General features: G+C 32.3%; 1 protein-coding gene across 1 annotated transcript in view; it reads right to left on the reverse strand.

Annotated features, from left to right (window-relative positions):
- Positions 1–23,337, reverse strand: part of LOC147078188 (uncharacterized) — a 1,208,676-nt gene that overhangs the window by 230,212 nt on the left and 955,127 nt on the right. The window contains exon 6 of the mRNA XM_085961301.1: positions 20,816–20,849. The gene's annotated coding sequence lies outside the window, so the exon portion shown is untranslated. The remainder of the gene's footprint in view (positions 1–20,815; positions 20,850–23,337) is intronic.

A 23,337-nucleotide genomic window follows, 5' to 3' on the forward strand; every position in this document is an offset into this window, starting at 1 on the left:
TCACGCAACTAATGATTTTTTTCTCTATACACGTACTTGAATCAATAAGAGAACATGCAGTTACATTATTGTATAGGATTTTGCGTATTTTATAAGAAATCATTTACATGAAGAAAATATTATACAATATAGAATTGCGGCCTTCATATCGATGAAATAAAGTCCCCAACTATCAATAATAATAATAATATGCTAGAAAATGGCGCCAGTGATGGGTGAGAGTAACGTATCATCATGGTAAGTCAAGAGTTTCGGGCTCAAATCCCGGGTCTGGCAAAAAAATTTACGAAACCTGTATGTGTAGCAGCTAATAACCAGATAGTAGATATAATTTAGCTAAGCAAATGAAATGGCAATGGGCTAGATATGTCGCTCGGCGAGTCCACCATTGGAGAAATGCTGTCATACAGTGGTACCCAAGGGGCACTAAACGCCAAAAGGGACACCCTAAGACCCGCTGGATAGACGAACTCATAAAATTCGGTGAATGTAGGTACGTGACAGCAACAAACCAGAGACCGAGAAGATTGGAGGGAGCATGGGGAGGTTTTCATCCAACGGCTGATAATGATGATGAGAGATAATTAAAAAAAATATTATATTTAAAATGAAAATGAAAATGCTTCAAAGAATTTGAGCTAATAACTACTGAAAATAATAAAAGGTCAACAATTTTAATGACTACTGATAGGTTGGTAAATACTTGAGTGTTTATAATGGGTCGATATTATGTTACGTATATTAGCATATTATTTTACATGTATGGGGTCGCATGAACAAGGTCACGGATTGCCCTTGACTGCACTATAGTATGCAGATTATTATATTGTGTATTTAATGAACGGTTTGTATCGATTACAAGAGTTAGTTAATTAATTAAATACGATAATTCTTTCAACAAACGTAAGCGATTTTATTACCACGCTTTTCTTAGCTTGTATTCTTGTTTGTCCGGTGGTTGTTTATTCAGTACAAATCTTGGAATTGATTTTTAACTAACTTTGACTAGCTGGACATTTGAAACTTTAAAAATATATAAGAACATGTCAATGCATTCTTTTAATACTTTTAGCCATCTTTAAGTAGAATTGAATTCATTTTCCACTATTATTGGTTGCTAAGGTCGTAGTCATAGCAACTAAATTATTAACATATACGTGCGTTACTATGGAAATCAAAATGACATTTCAGTATTCTATATTTGTTTGTTTGTTGCAAAATAGCAAAAAAAAAATGATTTGTTGACAATTGCCTATTTGTCTTAAATTATTAATACGAGTAGATAGAATTATCAAGTTTATATGATTCAACAGAAAATTTAAAAACGTGGTAAGTATATAAAAAGTTCTTGCTATCTTGTAATTATTTTTGTTATACGTACCTACCTACGAGTACCTAGATATGCGTATATAATGCATTAATGTTACTTTAATTAGAAAAGTATAAGTAATTTATAAGTACAGACTTGTGGTTATGTTATCATATGTACACACATCTGGTTATTGTTATTGTATTACTTTTCTGGATCTTTGTTGTTTATTCTAATCATAGTCAAAGCATTTTTACGATCAATAAAAAAACTCTCAGGATTTCTGCATCTCTGGTTACAACTAACTCAGAAAATGTCACCCTTTTTACTCTGAAATACGTTCGCTGTCAGTTAAATCGAACACTTTTCAGGACACTTAGAAAATTGTCCTCATACATACACATGCTAGCATTCTTTATCTTTTAAGAATAACCACCGCTACGAGTTCAAAACTACGAGGAAAAAAGGAGGCGTAACACACGGCCAAAAAACTAGTGGTTAAAACCAATACAACAATATTAATGAAATCAAATTCACAAAATATTCAAAAACATTGATTTTCATTAGAATTTTACTAGATTTTTATTTTCAAATAGGTTAAATAGGTAAAACCTTGAGGTTAGTTTACCAATATCAGATAGGTTTTGTTCTTCTTTCGTCTCTTGCGTGTATGGTGTAAAAGAAAGTAATATAATTTAATAATTTATTAAAATACATTGATGGCATAATGAATTCCTTAAACATTAACTGACAAAAATTAATACCAGAAACTGTCAAGCTTATTTGTCACATTGCGACGCCTTTTAAAAAATCTATCTTCGTTAGCGAACAAACCGGAAGAATTAGTGACACATTTACGTTATAGGTACTATTCATAGATCACGAGAAATAGTTGTTTTCATTTTTACAACGTTTTTCTTAGCTCGTATTCTTATTTGTCCGGTGGTTCTTTGTCCGGTACAAATATTGAAATCGATTTTCAGCTAACTTCCCGACTAGCTAGACATTTGAAACTTTTAGAATATATCAGAACACGATGCCAATGCATTTTTTTAATACTTTTAGCCATCTTTAAGTAGAATTGAATTAATTTTCAGTTAATTCTGTTTTGTATGAAAGTTTATTTCGACACCATTATTGGTTGGTCTGGGGTCCTAGTAACTAAATTATTAATATATACGTGCGTTACTATGGAAATCAAAATGACATTTCAGTATTATTTCTATCAAGTACAATTTTTTTTGATCGTTTAAGCTAGTCAAGTCAAGTTTATGAGTCAACAGAAAATTTAAAAACGTTGTATATAAACAGTTCTTTTTATGTTGTAATTATTTTACTTTAGTTATTTGCAACTACGCTGAACTCACGTTTCACGAAATATGAACGAACGTAACAATATAACTTGCATTTTGTGTATTTATTTATTTGAAAAATATAGTAATCATTACCAATTTAAGGGTGGACGCGTTCGGCGGTGCGTTGAGCGGCGCGCGCAACCCAAACGTATAACCGTATAAACGAACAACCAAAAAAAGAGATTCTCTACGAACATTTTCACACACGATTATACGTTTGAGTTGTGCTCGTCGCTCAAAGCTCCGCCGACAGCGTCCACCCTGGACGGGGGCCTAAGTATATGTTACACAACACATCAAACGTGTATGGACACCTGTTTTCAAAATTTTATTCTGCTTTTTTTTTGCTTCCAACAGCCCTTTGTTTATATTCGTAGATCCCCTAATTGATTTCGAGCTTACTACAGCCCCTCTGAATTGCTTAAGCACCTCCTAGGGAACGTTATCGTCAACTTTAGGATGCACTGCTCTATCAATCTATACTATACAAACCATAATTAAACACCTTCCAAGGAAGGGCCTTTTGCATTGAATATAATACTGACATACTAACTGATATACATACTAATATATTATGTAATGTGAGAGATAATATGAACAGTAGTACGAGGGTGGGTCAATAAGTCCTTAGAAAAGCCGACAGGTGGCGCAACTAGTACTGTAAGCGGTTTGTTTTCATGCAGCGGCACTACCGATTCAGTATGCTGCGAAGTTTCAATCAGATTGGTCGGGTTGTTGTGTGTTTCTCGTAAATTTAAAAAAAAAATTTGCTTGTTTACAAAAAATGGAGAAAATTGAGTTTAGAGCTGTTATTAAACATTTTAATATAAAAGGGTTAACAGCAAAGGAAATAAAAAATGAGTTGGATTTAGTTCACGGCACATCTGCTCCTTCACTTGCAACTATTTATAACTGGTTAAATGAATTTAAACGGGGTCGTACATCAACAAAGGATGAACCACGCTCAGGACGTCCTGTAGAGGTGACTACACCAGAAATGATCAATAAAATCCACGATATGGTGTTAAGTGACCGAAGATTAAAGTTGAGTGAGATAATTGAGGTTACAGGGATCTCAAAAGGTAGCGTCATTTCTATTTTACATGACAAATTGGGCATGAAAAAAATTTCTGCAAGATGGGTGCCGCGTTTGCTCACAGTCGACAATAAACGCAATAGGGTGGTGGCCTCTAAAGCCCTGTTGTCGCTCATGCAACGCAATCCGGATGAATTTTTTCGTCGCTTTGTGACTGTAGATGAAACATGGATACACCACTATACTCCCGAGACGAAAGAACAGTCAAAGCAGTGGATTGCGAAAGGCGAACCATGTCCAAAGAAGGCGAAAACCGTAAAATCAGCTGGTAAGGTTATGGCTACTGTATTTTGGGATGCACGTGGAATTATTTTCGTTGACTATTTGGAAAAAGGAAAAACAATAACAAGGGATTATTATGCATCTTTATTGGACCAGCTAAAAAACAAAATTGAAGAAAAACGGCCTCATTTAAACAGGACAAAAATCCTCTTTCATCAGGACAGTGCCCGTGTTCACACATGTTTACGATCAATGGCTAAAATTGAAGAATTGAAGTTCGAATTGGTCGACCACCCAACGTATTTGCCAGATTTAGCCCCAGTGACTTTTTCCTTTTCCCAAACTTAAAAAAATGGTTAAGTGGACAACGTTTTTTTTCAAATGAAGAAGTCATCGATCGGACAAATGCTTATTTTGAGGACCTTCCGAAAACTTATTTTTCTGACGGTTTAAAAAAATTTGAGAAACGTCTAACCAAGTGTATTGAGCTCCAAGGAGATTATGTTGAGAAATAAAAAAAAATTACAAAAATAAAAACTGTTTTAATGATTTTTTCTAAGGAATTATTGACCCACCCTCGTAAATATGAGCTCGGAAGCACTTCTATAACAATAATCTTACTTATCGCACCTGCACGTTAACTTCTTTTAACCTGGAGACGTCACTTACTGCTTGTCTAGACGTGGAAGCCATTTTAAATTCGTTCTTTGAAAAGAATGAAAGTGTAATGGCTTTCCTGACGTGCTATTGAAGTTTTTAAATTTCTAGAAATGATTCAAATAACGAACTTTGAAATGGTATACTGTTATTGAAACGATTTGATATTTTCAGTACGTCACAAACAAAATATTATTTGTTAGACTATTCTATTTATATGACGAAATTCGAAGAATCTAAAAATTACATCTTATCGAAAAACACTTGATATATGAAGTATAAACCTTTGTTTATTTATAAACTAAGTGTATGAGTATTATAAGAGCAATATATGAGATTATTCGAAGAGAAATAAGTTGAGCGGATTATCATCAGTCGAAATATCGAGGGTCTACGTAGAAGATGGGTGTCTACTACAAGCTACTTTCCTACCGGGTGAAGTACGTTTCCGGCCTCTAAATATATTTCTACGTAGAAGCGATAATGCTCGTTGCATGACGTCAATTTAATTTAATTAATTTTGTCATTTCGATTTGAAAGTATTTTATTTTAATAGTATAAGTGCACGCAAACCTTGGAAAGTGAAGTTGCTTCTGGGACGCTCTAAGCACAATATTGAAGGGCGCCTAACGTTCATTACGCTACAGTATACGTCTGCATAACGTGTGTGGAGATGTGGCGGGTGGTGGAGGAATAGTCAAGTATAAGATGTTGATATCCGGTAAGAATTTTTAATTCTTTAATTAGGCGTATGACATGACCCGGCTCACGGCTAGCTCAATAATGCTACCGGGCCGTCACTGAGGAGACTAGTGATGAACTAGGAGAGGTGGATCTCCTTTGTAGTATCACAACTTTTGAATTCCCGAATAAAACTCTCAGCTGGTGTGGTGCCGAATTTATTCAGGTACTAGAGTTCACGGTCACACAATAAGGTTAACTGTCATTGTTCCCGTAATTAAATCTCATTAAAGTATCAGCAAACTATTTATTTGTTCACTATAGGATCTCTGTGAAATCTTCCACAAGTTCCCAAAAAGTCACACCTAATTCAGAGAATGTATACGTAAATATTCTTTGAATATTTTTATTTCACAAAATATTTTTTTTTGTAAGAAAAATTATAATTTATTCTTCGGTCACATAGTATCGGGTTTATAAAAGAATAAAATTTATTTTATTGTTGTTTATAACGTTTATTTATGTTCACCGTATGTTTACAAATATTTATTTGTGTTTACAAACTTGTTTACAAAAGGTTTGTTAATGTTTACAAATTTATTTACTAAAATTTATTTTTATGTTTACAAATTTATTTACTAAAATTTGTTTTTATAATTATGTTTACTTAATAAAGTTTCAAAAGTTTATTTTAAAATTCCGAAATGATTTGTAAAATTTATTATTATAATCTGAATTTATTAATTTGTTTTTATAAAACAAATCCGATCACGTAATTTATCCCGATTACGTCACCTCGTACGATGCGTAATGAAAAAGTGATTACTCCGCGAGCTCGTCACTACCGGCAGATACGAGTTATTCGCGTTACTTTTTGCCCGTCGATGGGGACTTACTGTATGTAAAATTCACGAAAACTACTGAGAACCATGTCTCATATCCGCGGTAGGACTGCTGCTTTGTTGAAGATCGCTGGTGAAGAGTGTAGAAACTAATGATTTTACGGGAAAAGTGGTCGCCTTTTATACCCTTCGGATAGAGGTTTAACAGGAAACAGTCCGTAAGGGATAGCAGATGTATATCTTTCTCTCACGGGATGAATTTACGTATATCTCCCGTTCCTGGCAACTTTCTAATAGAGATATCTTCTAATTTAGTCGGGTTAAATTTACTCTACTTTATTTTCGCAAAATTAAGACTTAATAGGGGTGTTTTAAGCACCCTCTAGAACATGTCCCTTAAATGCGCAGTTGGGATGACGTAAGCAAAATAGTTGATTTTATATGATTTTTCGTGTTTAAACGAAGGGGAAAGTTTCTAGCTTTCCAACGAGGTATCGGAATAAGTATTCGGGTACTAAATAAGGGAATGGCAGTCTTTAAATTTAAAATGTCAAAATGAAAGGTTGACACCCACGTACTAGTCCTTTCCACCACTCTTGGCCTTTTTAGGCCAATAGAATTTTACTAAGTTTTAATAAAACTGTTTGGAGCCGCAGAAACTTTCTCATTCGATATTTACTTTTCGGACGAATATTATTACGGGAAAATACTATAATATTATACTTAACATTTCAACTTAAATATATAAATGCTTAATCCTAACAAGATGTTATACACGAGTAGTTACTAACTTATTTAATCTTGCATAGTGACTTTTATATAGTAATATGGATGTAACCTTGAATCTATTTTTACCTCGCGAGCCAGTACAGCTGGGTCGTAAATTCTAGTCGGACAGAATTCAGTTAAAGTTCAAGGTCACACGCCAATTTGTATTTTTAGTCGCAGTATTTGATTCTTTTATTACTTAGGATGCGATTAAGATTTATTATTGTTTATGGGTAGAAACCCATCTATACCAGAATCTTAAGTTTTTCCAATTGTTACTTTTACAATATTCATTATAGTCAGCAAGTTATAGCATTAACAAAATCTATAATTATAATTACGCGTCTATAAGTATAAGTACGCGTTTACAGTATTTTTATAACGGTAGTTAGCTTCTATCTTGTATTGATAAAATTAGTATAAAAATTCTTTATTCATAATTATACAATATATAAATTCATAAATATTCAATTTTCTTTTCCAATTTTCATACACTTCCATTATTGCTATAAAAGTTATTGAAGCATGTACTTGCTAAATTTTACGTAAACAATCTCTTCCATAACTTATTTTCTAAGTTTAATGGAGATTTCCCGGAAATTATTTTCAAAAAATACATCGCGCTAATCTACGCGACGTGTCATCTCGAGGCCTGTGGTCACAGCGCTCCGATTACACTTTAGCAGTCTCGATTTTTCGGAGGCGAAATTCTTTACGTAAAATTTTATTACATTTACAAAGAAAAGGTTAACAACATACATTTTACTTCCTATTACTAAACGATTACGCTACTGGTTACCTGTTCAAGGTCTCTTTCGACCATTTCTTCTCTGCTTCTTCCATAGTTTAGAACCATGGGACTTATATATCCTGTCTGAACCGTGTCGTGAGGTTGTCGCAAGGCTATTGAGAAGTAGAATTGACTACAAGGCTAGATTTGTATAGTTATGTCGTTAAACCATACTCTGCCCCAAACACTAACTGAAGGTCGGCGTTTTTGTTCGTGTCACGTACCTACCAGTATATTTTATTAATTAATTATTAATTAATTAATTAATAATTAATTATATTTTAAGTGATTTAAACATAATACTTATGTAAAATTCTTTTTTTACGTGTAGTGATTACCAATATATGTTATAATATATGTTATAAAATAAATATTTTTTTATTTTTCAACTCGTTGTTCGAAATTATGGTACATTGAAGTTTTAAATAACTAAAAAAGTGTGTGAAATGTAGTCCATGCACAGCAAAAGTGAAACTTAATATTGATCATTTAAGTGTAAATATAATATATACAATGTTATTATTCATTGGAGATATATTAATAAGTATAATAAATAATATAATAAAATATAAATATAGTTAATGGAAAGTACTTTAGTAGGTAGGTATGTTTAAAAAAAGTGGTTATAAATTGGTATCTCGAAATGTATGTTCGGCATTGTCATTAATATTATTTTAAATACACAATTAAGTCGCTAGGGGTTACCTATCAATGATCAGTACAGACCTACAAACTTATCTTAAGAATGGATGGAGGGGCCACAGTCGAAAACTACCCAATCAAGACTCGCAATTTGATAGAATCTGACATATGAATAGTGTTTTCAAAATGGCATCCATATGATAGTCCGTAGTTCAATTTTTGACCGTTCTTTAGATAAGTTTGTAAGACTGTATGGTTTTTATGATAACCTAGAATAAATTCAATATTGTTGCTATAGAAAATCAGGAAAGCTTTATATATATATATTGTATTCTAGTTTTTTTAGTTATAATCAATTCATAGGTTACAAAGAAAAGTTCATATCACTTGTTTCGATTGTTCTACATTTAAAAATTGTCGAAATCCGATGGTGCCCAGATACTTTATAATGATAATATGTCGCACATTCACCGCTGGCCTGTTAATTACCACAACTCGGTTACTGCTAAAGACACACCTGGCGTGTAGCAATTAGCATGCTAATTAAATGTGGTAATTAACTGGCCAGCAGTGAAAGTATACGTATCTAATGGCCACGCGCCTGGCGCGTCTTTAGCAGTGAAATACTTAACTACAAATCTTGGTATCGCATTCTAGTACTTCGTGCCATTTTACGGTACTGTCGCGAAATACGTTAATATAAAATTCATATTACAGAATTCGAATAGAATAATAATACTCAATATACAATGAAAAATGTGTGTAATAAGTTAATAATGAGAGTAGAACACATTCTAATTAAATTTAAATTGTTAATTGGTTGATAAATTTTAATAAACAAGCTTTTAAATATACCTAAGTTGTTTTCACAGATTAAAAAATATGCAGGTTTAGTATTTTATCCACTGTTGCGATGCCAAAATAATTAAATGTATTTTTAGGTTGGGTTGTAACATTCGCAGATTACAGAATTTCATAATACGAAAACAAACAAGCAATAATTAATTTAACGAAATGCAAACAAATAAACAGCAACGTTTTAAATATTTTCAAACATTCAAAAAGGCTAGTATTTTTTCAACGCTGCGCAGAACGAAATATTTTTAATTGAAGTGACCACCTATTTGCTTGTTTGGCCGGTGATACAAAATTTTATTACGTGTCTCCCAATGATGGGTATAAATCAACATTACACGACTATTTGTTTAAATAAATATAATATTATCAACACTCAAACACGTGACTAAAAAATAATTGAATTTCTAATAGGTGTTAATAAATGTCGCTTATAGGCTGCGAAAACGACTTTCAATTTCCACTGGTAAATGTCAGCTTTTAAAGTATAAATGTTTGCATAAGCCTGCATTATTAAAAATAGCTTTACCTTAATGCCAACTTGACATTTATATCCAGTGTTGACGTCTCATACATGACATACTAGTGTAATTTATAATGTTGGTACTCTTGATCCCTTTCTGAATAAATTTCGATATTATAATGTTACCATCAAGATATTAGGTACTAAATAATTGGTTGACCTAAAGAGACCAAATAATTAAATTTAATTTATTCAAAATTCCCGCCCTTTCAAGACATATCCTAAAATATACAAATAGAGGCGTTAGCCGTCCGGTCGCAAGATTGCTAGTACAAGTACCTGCAGTAGTGACTATTTGAAAAACGGCAGTTGGAGAAACGCCGGATGTGCTAGTGCCTACTTCATTTTTATTACCAACACATAACGTAAATTCATATTATAACAACATGTAATCGAATATTTGTAACTGGTCAGTCCATGGCATGTCCTCGTCGCTTATTCAAACGCGACATAATTGTAACTGTATATTATACCCAAATATAAATTAGAGTATACGTTTTGTAACTTTGCATTTCTTCGACCTCTCCAACGAGATTATCCTGATTGTCATTCTCCCTGTGGATTATGAAACTGAGGAACGACTCTCGCGAATCTGGAGTTCACTGATGTTAATTTGTCCACATCAATATGGAAATTATTCTTTTTCACACATCGACAAGCAATGAGACCCAATGGCAGTATAGTAATATCAGTGTAAAAGTAGTAGAAGTGAGACAATTAAAAACCCAGGTTCTGAGAAAATCAATTACATTTATTGTGACCCCACCGAGAATCCAGCTCAGAGCCACCGTATGAAAGGTCAGTGCTTAACGCTTTCGCTGCTGAAGAGATAATGAGATTTTAATTGCCCCCTTTAAAATGTACGTTAATTACATCGATCGGCCGCCTGGTCATTACGCGCCGTGTGCGTCTTCCGCGTCCAAAGTATTAACGCAATGAATTACGAATCATATACAGGAGTATATGATGCCTTAGTACATTGACGTATTATTAAATGTGTGTGAAAAATATTATGTATGACAACAAAGACATTTTAATATGCCAGAATCATTCCATACAGATGGAAGTGACGGGAAAAATGCAACACAACCTACATTGTTAGAAAGGCCAGTTTCTAAACGGCGTTAATTTTTATACGCCATAATGGTTTTTATTCTCCTTAAGGGGGGACATGCTCGTCGAAGGTCAAAATTGAGTTTTTATTGTATTTTCAAACCATGATCCTGGACACTCCTTAAACGTTGTAGATAATCTATTTATATAATTTTGAAGCCTTATTATCCTTTATAGTTATTTTAAACATTTGATGACTGCATGAAGTATTTTTGTTACATAAAATAGTATTCTTTTAAACCTCTCGCTCTAATGTTTTAGAATATAGTCATATTTCGGTACAGAACTGTGCAGTGGTGTTAAAATTTTTTACATTTATTAATTTTTAAACGCATTCATAAAACCATTAGTATAATTTATTACGAGATAATTTTTGTAAAATATTCACGATAAAAAATTATTTTGATAATCTCTGTGATCCCAAATTTGACAAGAATTAGGCATTTTATTATTCAAAAAATCGGCAAGATTAACACATTTGAAGATGATTCTAAAGATATTTATTATAAGCTATGTCTTTGACCATTCAAGTGTGATAAAAATCTTATGAATAATGATTGCTTTATAATAAGTATTGACCTAAGAATAAGGTAGTGTTTTTTTGAAATACGCCATTTCTTTTGTCATTCCCTAGTAGTTAAGCTACAACATACGGCCGTAGCCATAAAATGACAAACTATAATTAAAGTAGGGAGTAAAATTATGTTAACGCGCGTGTTTGAACATGTACCTAACCGAATTTTTTTTAATTTTTTTTTAAACGGTACATGTTCAAACACGCGCGTTAATATCATTTTACTCCCTACTTCAATTATGGTTTGTTAATTTATGGCTACGGCCGTATGTTGTAGCTTAACCACTGGGGAATGACAAAAGAAATGGCGTATTTCAAAAAAACACTACCTTATTCTTAGGTCAATAATTATTATAAAGCAATCATTATTCATAAGATGTTTATCACACTTGAATGGACAAAGACATAGCTTATAATAAATATCTTTATAATTATCTTGAAATGTGTTATTCTTGCCGATTTTTTGAATAATAAAATGCCTAATTCTTGTCAAATTTGGGATCACAGAGATTATCAAAATAATTTTTTATCGTGAATATTTTACAAAAATTATCTCGTAATAAATTATGCTAATGGTTTTATAAATACGTTTAAAAATTAATACATGTAAAAAATCTTAACATCACTGCACAGTTATGTACCGAAATATGACTATATTCTAAAACATTAGAGCGAGAGGTTTAAAAGAATACTATTTTATGTAACAAAAATACTTCATGCAGTCATCAAATGTTTAAAATAACTATAAAGGATAATAAGGCTTTAAAATTATATAAATAGATCATCTACAACGTTTAAGGAGTGTCCAGGATCATGGTTTGAATATACAATAAAATCTCAATTTTGACCTTCGACGAGCATGTCCCCCCTTAATGAGTCTGTATCCGTTCGCTAGATGTAATTTTTATGAATACATATTTCACCGGCCACGGCAACTTCGCCGCCAAGCTTCATGGGTTTCGCTTAATCGAAGATGGGCCGGGTTGTACCTGCGGACATGACCAACAAGACGCTGAACACGTCCTCTGGGATTGCCCGTTAATGGAATCCGAACGAGCGGAGCTGTTTGCCAGGGTCCGTCCTCACATAGGCCCAATTGGCCACGCGGGCCTGATTGCAATAGAGGTCAATTTTGCGGCATTTGAAAAATTTGCAGAGTCGTATGGAGAGCGGGATAATCACGACTCTTCAGTAGAATCAGATTAAATTCTTGAGCATCAGTACGCGGGTACACAGGGCGCATCACGCCGGCCTCACTTTCTCACTTTCCTAGAGTCAGTCTTAAGCACCGAGGTGCATGGTTGCAAATAATCGGTCCCGTGCGGCCCCGTTCAGGACGAAATGTGAGCAACTAAATATTCATTATGTCGCAATACAGCGCTGTGAAAGGCGGCCGCGCATAATCTACGGCTGTACAGACACGGCGGGTGGTGGAAGGTGTATTGGCCTGTATGTACCTACATACTCCATACTTAAAATTGAACTCTAGTTATACGTCAATAAGGGTTATTTTACAGGTTTTCGTCAGATGTCCATAATATTAGTAATGGATCCATTTTTGAAATTATGTGTATTATCAGATTTGTATTAGGAAAATACAGATATACTTATACAGATATGATTGACTGTATATTTTCATAGTTCGGACGTGACATATATATTGTATGAGACAATACTTTTGAAGCTTAACAAAATTTAAGGGGTAGTTGTGTCAAATTTTTAACGACTTGGTGGCACAGTAAAAGAGCCTCCTCGTCATTACTATTATTGTATGTGTTAACATTAACGACCACAATTACGGTTTGCTTTATGGGCTAAACAAGGGCTTATCAAATAAAACGTACAGATTTCCAAATTTTACTGCGTCGCCAGATATTATATTATTACATAACACGAATGTATAGGTATATAGTATGTATGCGTCCATTATAAGCAGAGGCAGGGTTGGAAGTTGACCATATTATATGTTTTGTCTACATACACCGTACAGAATTATATTTTTAGTTTAGTTATAACTAGAGATAATATCATGTATTTGGTGAATTATTATATACATGGTCAAACCAAATCGACTGTGCGTTTTTTTGAATGATTTTAGTTTCATATTTTTTTTTTAAAATAGGCACAGACATTGGGTGCATGATGATTGATGATTTGGTGTAATATATTTTCGATCTAATAATAATTAAAGAAGTTATTACAGAAAAATTATTAAAATTTAGGGTAAATGCTTTTTTCCTTGAATTAAAACTTAATTAACCTCAATTAAAACCTGAATTTAGATAATAATTCGGCATTTGCGGCTTACTTCCTTTTTATAGACGTGTATTTAGTTGTATACATTTTTAATATCTAATAAAAGCACTTTTCGAAAAATCGAGGGTTACGCCTTTTTCCTAAACACAGTAGAAATATTGCCATTCAAATAAGTAGTATATTATATATTTTATTATACCTATATATGAACCGTTATAAATGTTTATTCAGGTAAGTAGTGTCACTGCACATCTATTATATACACAAGACTACTATAGGCCGCTATCGGCAGCTATCAAGGGTAGTTTTTCATTTTTTTTATCGAAGTATTAGCAGTTATTATAACAATTACAACAACTGAGTTGTAACAATTACATAGTTGTAATTGTTACAATAAGTGCTATGTTTTAACAGCACCTTTCTTGGATGTGTTAAATTTTAGAGCGAGATAGCCAGTTTTGACTGTTTAGACGGCTAACTTATTGTACCTAATTAAATTTTATTAAAAATAAAATTATAAACTTTTTTTAAATAAATTTATAGAGTAATAATGGATGATGTCTCCTTTGAATTTTGCCATTGCGCATCCTGCATAATATTATAGTGAGAATGCGGCTTTTAAAATGAAATAATTACACTAGTGCTTGTGACCGCGATGTGATATTTGTCCATTTTTAGTATGAGTGGAATGTCACCAGACGAGTGGAAGATTTTAGATAAAAATGAATGTGACAAAATGCGGTGGAAACCAAAAGACAAGGGCTGAGAATTAGCGGAAGCAGATATAAGAGATTCTCATCCGGCTGTAACTGATGATACTATTAGCAATGTAATAATATTTTTGACATGTATAATTTATATGATATATCTAACATCAGGAACGTCTCGCCGGGTGTTATACATACACCGTAAATGGAGAATATTTATTATTAATAGATATGATTACTGGCATAGACTAATTATGGCATAATATTGTGTATCTCCATGTTTATATATAATATTTATATCCATTTATACTTACGAGGCTTTCTGAAAACGAAGACACTAGATAAACTAAGAAAATTAAGGGTATCACTAAAGATTATCTCAATACGTTTCAGTAGGATTTAATATGTGCTATAGCTCAAGTGTATTCCAGATTCGTATAATATTAACTGTTTATTTTAAATTCGTTATCAAAGATAAAATTCATCCTTGCAAGGTCGTCTAGAACTAAGCTTAATTTTTTGTCAAAATTAATTTACTAGTGGATTGATAAAAATATAGAAATTGAATGTAAAAAATGTAACAAAAAATAATTACAGTATAAAAAGAACTTTTTATATACTTACAAGGTTTTTAAATTTTCTGTTGACTCATATAAACTTGACTTGACTAGCTTAAACGATCAAAAAAATTGTACTTGATAGAAATAATACTGAAAAGTCATATTGATTTCCATAGTAACGCACGTATATATTAATATTAATAATTTAGTTGCTAGGACCCACTTAGCAACCAATCCTAATAGTTTTACTTTTTACGGATTTCTTCCGAAATAACTTTTCATACAAAACAGAATTAACTGAAAATGAAATCAATTATACTTAAAGTATTAAAGATGCATTGGCATCATTGTTCTGATATATTTTAGAAGTTTCAAATGTTTAGCTAGTCGGGAAGTTAGTTAAAAAGAGTTGTAAAGGACAAATAAGAATACAAGGTAAGAAAAACGTTGTAATAACAATAATAATAAAATAATAAGCAGAAATCATAATTTTTGATTTTATATTATAAAAATAGCATTTTTAATTATTTAGGTACCTACACACCATGTTGCCGAATATTTTAAATTACATACGACATAATTTGACGACATAATGTGATATTCTAAGAACTATCAACTTCTGGATCTGATTGGTCAAGGACTGATTTCCGATAAGCGAAGCTCTGGCAGAAGAAAGTATTTGTTTAAAATCTAAGCTTAGCTTTCCGTCCCTATTCAGAGTAGCGGCAGACATGAAAGATATTCTCAAAATCATCATCGACGACCGGTGCAAAGGATATGACAAACACTATATTGAGTGCTTACTCTAGGTCTAGGACTAAAATATTTAAATACAAGAAATTTCTAGAAACACCTACACGACAAATGCCACCACGTATATGGCATATTGATTAACATTCTAATGGATTTAAGTTTTGTACTATTCCAATTGAGTCGTTTTTTGCGACCCGGGTATCGCCTGTCGGCATCTTTAGGCACTGTGTACACTACTAAATACTAACACTGTGTTTATTTGCCTTTTGGTGAGTGTACACAGTGTCTGAAGATGCCGAAAGGCGAAACCCGGGATGCAAAAAACAACTCAATTAGAATAGTACAAAACTTAAATCCATTATAATTTAAATTCAATCCATCAAGTACTTTCGGTCGATAGTATTAATAGCATATTGATTTATTATTTAATCTGTGAAAATGACATTATAACTTGGGAAACTAGCAAAACTTTTAAATCCTACTAAATCATTAGGTCTGCCTGTAGTCATTATTACCAATTAGTATGAAAATATGTTATACGCGTCGAATTAGAGTGAAGTTTCTGCACACAAAGATATAAAAATGAAATTTTCGGAATAGTCTTACTATGATAGAACAATCACATGACACATGACGTTACTATAATACGTATAATGCAAGTATTTATAACACACTGATCACTATCTAAATGTGTATTTAATTTTTCTCGTTTATTATAACCGTTAACCTCCCCCGAAGAGGCAGTCATCGCCATACATATTTTATTGATATTGAAGTATATAATATTTCATACAAAGAAATAAACGATTTTAACCTCGTGTTATATTTTATATTAAGCCATAAATTAGAATAACATGACTGCGATAAAAAATAAAAGTATCAGGCGAACATGTTCAATGTTGGACCAATTCCCAAATATGGAACACGGTCGCCTCAATTTTAGCGCCCATTCGTTTTTCTGAGAGCCTAATAACGTGGCCTATTTTATTTTAACGCATAACGTGTGTGGAACAAAGATTACCGGTGAAATAATCGAGCTTTGAATATTAAGGGTTCCGTATAATAACGTTAAAGATTCCACCAGACACTAGACAGGTATAATAATATTATTCAAATAAACGTAACCTCCGATATTATATTCACGCTCTCAAAAGCTCGTATAGGGGTTAGAATTCATAGCAAAGCATTTTAGAAATATTTGTTCTGATTGAGGCATATAAAATAAACTAAATCTGAGAGGAAATTTTAATACGATTATATAACATGTGTACGACTACTTCTAAGGAATCGCTAATTTAAAACAGTATGTACTATTTTTAAGTAAGTATCTACGTTTTCATGAGATAATGCGAATTTACTTAAGATTAGTGTCACGTACAAGAAATTATCTAAGGTGAGTTAAAAACAGTGAAGCAAGTTTTTAAATTCAATTAGGCTTATTATAATATACTTTACTAGTAGTTAGTAAAGAACATAATATGTACTATTACAAAATAGTAATATAAATTTTACAAAATGTGTATATTTTGACTGAAGCCTTTGGCTTATTTATATTATGTATCCATACATTCATAACTTAGGCATAGACAATTAACAAAAGGACTGAATATATGTGTATGAATTAAAAATATATCATAATAATTATAAGTAGATGATCCCATAGTTTAATAAAAGAGTTATTGACAAAATACATACCATTCTTAATGAATAATGATGTACATAATGTTATATTAAATTCTAAACCTAAGTGGTAGACTATGATATGTATTTATAGAACACGCGTTTTTCAATTGAGGGAAGTCAAATTCGGTTATGGTGTTTGTTCTGCATTTTAATTACTACTAATTACTAACACCTTATGGGAGCAAATATCGTGTCGTGTGAGATTTGCTATTTGGTAGTGAATATAGATTTACTGAGAGAGGGTGTGTTGGAGCCGCTTGGTGTGCATTCACTGAAGACTGCTGGTGACCGACGGAAAAAGACTAGGGTCACTAAGGAAGGCTGTATCGCCGTTGGTAGGAAGAGACTTAAGAATTATAATTATTTATAGATACCTACTATATAGTATATTAAAATCACGTGCTAAATTATTACTTGTTAAGTTCTACGTATAAAGGAGCGATTTTTTATTATTTGCAGCCAATTACATTCAGGAGAAAGCTCTCCGTGTCTTGTGCTTTTTGATGGGTTCGCGGAATCTTTAGTGAAGCGAAATTCGCAAAGTGTAAAAGCTACGTTGCGGAAGCTACATCAAAGCTTTTGAATGCAATGCACCATTAACATGCACATTTCACATGAAATAGTTTAAAGAATTAGAAATGCAATGTGAAATGTATATAGTTTTTTTTACTTACTAAAGCTTTGTGGAATATTATTAGATAATAATATCCATTTAATATCAGGTTTTGCAGGCGTCTGGCTAAATGGCAGAATGTTCTCCTATAATTTCGTGAGACGTGTTCAAACCCTCCCCCCCCCCCTGATAAATTAAATGCAAGTTTTATTCTTTAAACTGGTATAGGTACTTTTATCATATTACGTTGAGCGAAAGGCTTAAAAACTATTTATGGTAAAAAAAATGTTAATATAAAGGTGGATAAGCTCCAGGATTGCATATATTACTGTATATCGTGTCAATAGAGAAACAAAATAATGTCTGCATAACTGGTGTGTATAATATGGGCAATTAATTCAAGCGTAGGTATATAATATGGTAAAAAAATTGGTAATGCATTCGTCGCTACTATTAAATATAATTTAAGCACATGATTAACACATTCCTACTAATAATATTTTAATTGATTAATAATGTCAATAAATAACCAAAGCTGTATTTTCGATAAATTTTGTAAATTTTGATATCCATTAAAAACCCACTTAGGGTTTTCAAAGTATTAATAATATTACGTAGGATACAAAGTCATAATATTGTTTTAACGAATAAGAAAATGTATTATGTCTCTATCTATACGTATTGTATTTAAGCAAAGGCCAACGGCCTATCTGAATAGTCTTGATAATGGTGTTACAACCGAAATAGCTATCGACAAACCTTTTTAAAAACCTGTAGAATTTAATATTAATATACATTTTCATTTCTTGTAAAATGGAACTCTACCAAGTAAATGCTAACTCAATTAATAATATGAAGATTGTTAGCAAGTTCAAGTGGATGTTATAACTAAATATTTGGCGAGAGCTGGACGTCGGTCAGTAATTAAGGTAATTAATAGTCCTTGATTTTAAAACATAAAAAACGATAGGCAATAACAACGCATTTCATGTAGGACATATTGGTTAAAATTGTCGCAATTAGGTATGAGACTCGTAGCTTAATTGGTTAAAGCATATCGGCGCGATACCAGTGGATATATGGGTTCAAATAATTCCGTCGAGCATCGTATTTTTTTTCAAGTGTAATTTTTTCTGATGGGTATATCTGAGGCTTTCTAAAGTTATGTGTGTTTTATGAAAATATTAAAATGGAATTTCAAAGTAATGTTTAAACCTGTGTAACATCAAAAGTATTTAAATAGTCGCTGGGAATATTTTGTATCCTGTGTTCAGCACAGATACTGGATGATTTATGCATCCGCAAGCATCCACGAACATCCGTGAATATCAGTGCCCGAGCTGCAAATTTCTTTCGAATTCATGTTTCATTCGCTGCAGCTGTATGCGTTGACGATTAATTAATATAACGCTTTTAAACTTTTTGGCAGTACCCTAGCTCTTGGGTTGAGTTTCCCAAACTTTGATTACCAGACCCCCATTTAGAGTACAAGAAAATTCATTTTTTTTCAAAATAAACTATTCAAAATGTAATATTTGTTTTTGTGAAACGAAAATATACTGGTGAAAACTATTTAAAAGCGACATTTTTCAATAAACAAGTAGAAGGTTTTGACGACTAACTAATACAAACTTACAAATTAATGGAAAACCAGGTCATGCTTATGAAGAAATAAACAAAAGACAAATAGCCCTACAGCTATTTAGCAGAAAGAATGCAAGATTTTCCTGGACTTAAAAAAAATGAGCACCTGACATTTGAATAGTAAAGTAATAATTTTAAGCATTGCTTTCACGATAGCAACTATTGAAGAAGAATTTATTATAACGAACTATATCTAAAACCAATAATTGTTTAAATACTTATACAAATCTAATATAGAGGCATAAAAATGTCATCATGTTGATTGTTATGTTAATCTGCTGTAATATTTTTGCATTGTTATGAGAATTGTTAGGCTGTTTACGGTGTAAAAGAATGCTAGATTTGACGTCATATGCCAGATACGCTTTTTGCAAGATTCGAACCATGACGCACTGGGAATGGGACAACTGGACGCCGCACTGTCGTAGACACGTATACAGAACATAGACGAGGAATTTTAATCAGTTTCTACCTACTACTTAGTAGTTTTAATTCATAATATATTTTTATTGTGGATTGAGAATTACCATGCATAAGGTTTTACATACAATAAAAAACTCTTTTTTCGTTGGAACTTAAACATACGCATGATTAAATCATTATTTACGTGTGCATATTAAATTCTCACCAACTATTAAATCATAATTATAATAATGTAAATATAAATAATTATATTAAATTTCGTTTTTAAAAGTACGTTTACGTACAGAACGTCTATTTAATTTCGAATTGCGTGACGTCCAGTTGTCCCAGCGCCAAATTGTCCTAAACCCGACGCACTCCGATGGGTGGGCCAAATACTAAAAATGGATAGTGCCAGACCACCAAGGGGAACTTTGGATACTGTCCGAAGTCGGATAGCAGCCCCAGACTCCGGTGGTTCGACGGTGTCAACGGGGATGCTAGAGGGGCCGGCGCAGACACTTGTAAAACACTGGCCCACGATAGGGGGAGATGGAGGAAGTTCTTGGAATATAACCAGCTTTGGGTTGATAGGCCAAGGTGATGATGATATTCATATTCTAAAATGCTAGATCTGGCAAAAGAAACAAGCTAAATTGATGACGCAGAAAATTAGAGTGGTGGAGCAATTGGTTCATTACATGATATTGTTTTCATTTTCTTCAATTCTGTCAATGGTCAATGGTGTAAGATATAAAAAGAAATCATACCACTTTGTCGATTGGAGCATTATAGACCAGCCATCTGAAAATAAATAGAAAATACTTGTTAGATTCCATAAAAAAAATTACAGATCTGAAAAATTTGTAAAGGTTGAGGTCAGATTGGGTAAACAATAAAAAAAAATTGGACTGCTTACATTCTTAGAACGGTTGGGAGAAACTAAGATCTAATATATCGTTTGTACAAAATATTTGCTAGCAATCGTTCTCCCAGCAGGGTACTTTCCAAAAATAAAATAAAAATAACTGATTCGCTAAAATGTAATGGTATAATTCACGGATTTATTTTGTAATTTAATCTTCAGTACTTATGCGTTAACTAGGAAGGAAGTTCCTAGAAATTAAAACAAAAATCTTTAAAAGTTTCACAAAATAAAAAAGTTTGAGAATGACGGGCTACAACAAGAATAAAAAGAAATATACGGTTATTAATCTTAATCGTGTTTTAATTCATTCATAAATTAAATAAAATATAATAAATCATTTTGCTTTGACTCTTGGAAAATGTTAATGATAATATAAAAAAATACTGCAACGATGTAAATATGACTAGAAATCTTGCCACAATACTGGCTTTAAAGGGACTTCTAAGTGAGGTTATAAAAAAAAACAAAGGGGACAAATATAAGGGAAAGTAAATAGGTACTCGAGACAATTTTCTGTACAATAGGTTAAAAATGAGGTATAATTTTTAGGGAACATTAAAAAGACGCATAAAAATATCACCTCGGGGGTGCACCCGAGATCTTTTTGATACAAATTTTACCGAAACCATTAAAAACGCTATATAAACTCGCGCCCCTGTAGGACGTGTCTCAAATGGCGAACGAAAAAAAGAATAAAAATGCTAAAATATACGTTACTAGAAGACGAAAAAAATCATTTCGGCCGTAAATTTTATGCGCCTACAAACAGAATTTTTTTATAAAACGATCAATCCCGCATCATAAAAACAGATTTTTTTATATATCGATAAAGTATTAATACTAAAATAAAAGTAGAGGTATGCAATAAATTGAAAAGGGGCAACGCGATAAAACTGAATTATTTTTTTATTTGACATCGTTTTCCTTGCACAACGGTATCAGATAAGAAGTAATATTTCTGGTAACTATAGACCAGGCCTGGGCAAACTACGGCTCGCATTGTTTTTCTGTCGGGCCCGCGAGCTTTAGTCGTATTTCTAAAAAAAGTTTACTTTGTTTTACATTTTAATGAATTACGCCATCGAGAAGAAATCGCCAAATATTACAACACTCTTAATTCGGAAAAACTCGAACAACTATTGTTGGTTATTTTTCTATCAAACATTTTCAATAATGAATATCAATAAAAACTCTTTACGATCAAGTATCACCGATGAACATTTTACAACCAGTTTTAATTAAGAATCTAAACTACAAAATTAACACGTGAAATTAAAAAAATATTGAAGACTGTAAAACAGTTTCAACCTTTTCATTAAATTGTTGGATATTAGAGAATCTGAAAACATCTCATGCATATACACACTGGAAAAAATCGTTTTTTAGAAGAAACAAAAATGCGACATCTGATACTACAAAACGATTTTTTCTAGTGTATAATTATATATATGCATGAGATGTTTTCAAATTATGTATTATTCAGTATATAGAATGGGTCATTCTGAAAACTTGTGTCTTAAATCGTTAAATAAAAGAAATGGTATTATTAGATATTCAATATTAGAGAATCATTTTTTTTTTATGTTGAAATTCCTTTTTCATGATAATACATAATGTATGTCCAAAAATAGTATTTTCCTTGCGGCCTGCCCCGTTCACTTTGTATTCCTAATGTGGCCCTTTATCCAAAAAGTTTGCCCAGGCCTGCTATAGACCATGTAAGACAAATAATTTTTTGTTGATCGGAGCCGCATTTGTAATTTTCCAAAATAACATTTATTATATTTCACAGAAAAAATCTCCGAAATACAGAATTTTTTATCATTATTACTCCGAGGTTTTGACTACGGCTCGCTGTCACATCGATTCTTTCTTTATTAAGTTAGGATTTGTTATTCAGGCACTCTGTCAGATTCCGTTGAAGAAATTTACAATTGCAATTATTACCATGCCATGTACAATGTTAGATCATCAACGTTATAAGTTGCATTACTACTCTATATTACTCAATTTCGAACCATTGTACTTTTCTAATGATATATGTGAAATATTTTCGGGAATGTCACGTCACATTTTTCGCAGAGCTATGAATATCTGAAGGTCTTTGCATTTTAAGATAGATTTAAATCAGAAATAAATTACAGATAAAAAAAGTATTTGTGAAAGTCAATATATAACTCGAAATCTGCTTCTTGTTTGTGAAATCTTGTTTTGGATCCACAAATTTATATGCCTGAGTATTTTTGTTAACTCATTAATTAAGTTAATCTTCTTCCTATTGTGCCATCCCCTAGCGGAATTTGGCCACCATCAAGGCGAACTTGGATTTGTCGTCTGCTACTCGGAACAGTTCAGTGGAGCTGA

This window comes from Rhyacophila brunnea, unplaced genomic scaffold (genome assembly GCF_057557595.1).
Source record: "Rhyacophila brunnea isolate RB1 unplaced genomic scaffold, BYU_Rbru_1.0 scaffold_12, whole genome shotgun sequence".
NCBI classification, from domain to species: Eukaryota; Metazoa; Arthropoda; class Insecta; order Trichoptera; family Rhyacophilidae; genus Rhyacophila; species Rhyacophila brunnea.